Below are 2500 nucleotides of genomic sequence, written 5' to 3'. Positions count from 1 at the left end.
TTCATTAGAAATTGACATCTTGCAATATGCACAAGTAGTCCTTCATGAAAGGGGCTGGAAGCTGTTTTCATTTTGACACGAGAGAGAGAGAGACTACCTTGCATTGTCAATTGCTAAATCTGTATATGGATAAGTAGCCTATGGTTGTCAACTTATTTCGTACGGCCATACCAGCCTGGCAACGCCCGATCTCGTCTGATCTCGGAAGCTAAGCAGGGTCGGGCCTGGTTAGTACTTGGATGGGAGACCGCCTGGGAATACCAGGTGCTGTATGCTCTTTTGCTCATTCACTTAGAAACTGAAATCTTGCAATATGCACAAGTAGTCCTTCATGAAAGGGGCTGGAAGCTGTTTTCATTTTGACACGAGAGAGAGAGAGAGAGACTACCTTGCATTGTCAATTGCTAAATCTGTATATGGATAAGTAGCCTATGGTTGTCAACTTATTTTGTACGGCCATACCAGCCTGGCAACGCCCGATCTCGTCTGATCTCGGAATCTAAGCAGGGTCGGGCCTGGTTAGTACTTGGATGGGAGACCGCCTGGGTATACCAGGTGCTGTATGCTCTTTTGCTCATTCACTTAGAAACTGAAATCTTGCAATATGCACAAGTAGTCCTTCATGAAAGGGGCTGGAAGCTGTTTTCATTTTGACACGAGAGAGAGAGAGAGAGAGAGAGAGAGAGAGAGACCACCTTGCATTGTCAATTGCTAAATCTGTATATGGATAAGTAGCCTATGGTTGTCAACTTATTTCGTACGGCCATACCAGCCTGGCAACGCCCGATCTCGTCTGATCTCGGAAGCTAAGCAGGGTCGGGCCTGGTTAGTACTTGGATGGGAGACCGCCTGGGAATACCAGGTGCTGTATGCTCTTTTGCTGATTCACTTAGAAACTGAAATCTTGCAATATGCACAAGTAGTCCTTCATGAAAGGGGCTGGAAGCTGTTTTCATTTTGACACGAGAGAGAGAGAGAGAGAGAGAGAGAGAGAGAGAGACCACCTTGCATTGTCAATTGCTAAATCTGTATATGGATAAGTAGCCTATGGTTGTCAACTTATTTCCTACGGCCATACCAGCCTGGCAACGCCCGATCTCGTCTGATCTCGGAAGCTAAGCAGGGTCGGGCCTGGTTAGTACTTGGATGGGAGACCGCCTGGGAATACCAGGTGCTGTATGCTCTTTTGCTGATTCACTTAGAAACTGAAATCTTGCAATATGCACAAGTAGTCCTTCATGAAAGGGGCTGGAAGCTGTTTTCATTTTGACACGAGAGAGAGAGAGAGACCACCTTGCATTGTCAATTGCTAAATCTGTATATGGATAAGTAGCCAATGGTTGTCAACTTATTTCGTACGGCCATACCAGCCTGGCAACGCCCGATCTCGTCTGATCTCGGAAGCTAAGCAGGGTCGGGCCTGGTTAGTACTTGGATGGGAGACCGCCTGGGAATACCAGGTGCTGTATGCTCTTTTGCTCATTCACTTAGAAACTGAAATCTTGCAATATGCACAAGTAGTCCTTCATGAAAGGGGCTGGAAGCTGTTTTCATTTTGACACGAGAGAGAGAGAGAGAGACTACCTTGCATTGTCAATTGCTAAATCTGTATATGGATAAGTAGCCTATGGTTGTCAACTTATTTCGTACGGCCATACCAGCCTGGCAACGCCCGATCTCGTCTGATCTCGGAAGCTAAGCAGGGTCTGGCCTGGTTAGTACTTGGATGGGAGACCGCCTGGGTATACCAGGTGCTGTATGCTCTTTTGCTCATTCACTTAGAAACTGAAATCTTGCAATATGCACAAGTAGTCCTTCATGAAAGGGGCTGGAAGCTGTTTTCATTTTGACACGAGAGAGAGAGAGAGAGAGAGAGAGAGAGAGAGAGAGACTACCTTGCATTGTCAATTGCTAAATCTGTATATGGATAAGTAGCCTATGGTTGTCAACTTATTTTGTACGGCCATACCAGCCTGGCAACGCCCGATCTCGTCTGATCTCGGAATCTAAGCAGGGTCGGGCCTGGTTAGTACTTGGATGGGAGACCGCCTGGGTATACCAGGTGCTGTATGCTCTTTTGCTCATTCACTTAGAAACTGAAATCTTGCAATATGCACAAGTAGTCCTTCATGAAAGGGGCTGGAAGCTGTTTTCATTTTGACACGAGAGAGAGAGAGAGAGAGAGAGAGACCACCTTGCATTGTCAATTGCTAAATCTGTATATGGATAAGTAGCCTATGGTTGTCAACTTATTTCGTACGGCCATACCAGCCTGGCAACGCCCGATCTCGTCTGATCTCGGAAGCTAAGCAGGGTCGGGCCTGGTTAGTACTTGGATGGGAGACCGCCTGGGAATACCAGGTGCTGTATGCTCTTTTGCTGATTCACTTAGAAACTGAAATCTTGCAATATGCACAAGTAGTCCTTCATGAAAGGGGCTGGAAGCTGTTTTCATTTTGACACGAGAGAGAGAGAGAGAGAGAGAGAGAGAGAGAGAGAG

At 46.6% G+C, this 2500-nt stretch overlaps 5 non-coding genes and 3 pseudogenes across 5 annotated transcripts; all 8 read left to right on the top strand.

The window, feature by feature from the left end:
• Positions 1–157: 157 nt before the first annotated feature.
• LOC146277849 (5S ribosomal RNA) lies at positions 158–276 on the top strand. Its single transcript, XR_014766135.1, has one exon. It is a non-coding gene; the product is annotated as a 5S ribosomal RNA (ribosomal RNA).
• A 172-nt stretch (positions 277–448) lies between these two features.
• Positions 449–567, top strand: LOC146277848 (5S ribosomal RNA; annotated as a pseudogene).
• A 188-nt stretch (positions 568–755) lies between these two features.
• LOC146277847 (5S ribosomal RNA) lies at positions 756–874 on the top strand. Its single transcript, XR_014766133.1, has one exon. It is a non-coding gene; the product is annotated as a 5S ribosomal RNA (ribosomal RNA).
• Positions 875–1064: 190 nt separating this feature from the next.
• Positions 1065–1183, top strand: LOC146277846 (5S ribosomal RNA). Its single transcript, XR_014764640.1, has one exon. It is a non-coding gene; the product is annotated as a 5S ribosomal RNA (ribosomal RNA).
• A 170-nt stretch (positions 1184–1353) lies between these two features.
• LOC146277845 (5S ribosomal RNA) lies at positions 1354–1472 on the top strand. Its single transcript, XR_014766132.1, has one exon. It is a non-coding gene; the product is annotated as a 5S ribosomal RNA (ribosomal RNA).
• A 172-nt stretch (positions 1473–1644) lies between these two features.
• Positions 1645–1763, top strand: LOC146277844 (5S ribosomal RNA; annotated as a pseudogene).
• A 192-nt stretch (positions 1764–1955) lies between these two features.
• Positions 1956–2074, top strand: LOC146277843 (5S ribosomal RNA; annotated as a pseudogene).
• Positions 2075–2254: 180 nt separating this feature from the next.
• LOC146277842 (5S ribosomal RNA) lies at positions 2255–2373 on the top strand. Its single transcript, XR_014766131.1, has one exon. It is a non-coding gene; the product is annotated as a 5S ribosomal RNA (ribosomal RNA).
• The last annotated feature ends 127 nt before the right edge of the window (positions 2374–2500 follow it).

The sequence above is a fragment of the Hypomesus nipponensis genome, chromosome 7, assembly GCF_054491055.1.
Source record: "Hypomesus nipponensis isolate SF chromosome 7, ASM5449105v1, whole genome shotgun sequence".
NCBI classification, from domain to species: Eukaryota; Metazoa; Chordata; class Actinopteri; order Osmeriformes; family Osmeridae; genus Hypomesus; species Hypomesus nipponensis.
This window is presented reverse-complemented; position numbering and strand designations above follow the sequence as displayed.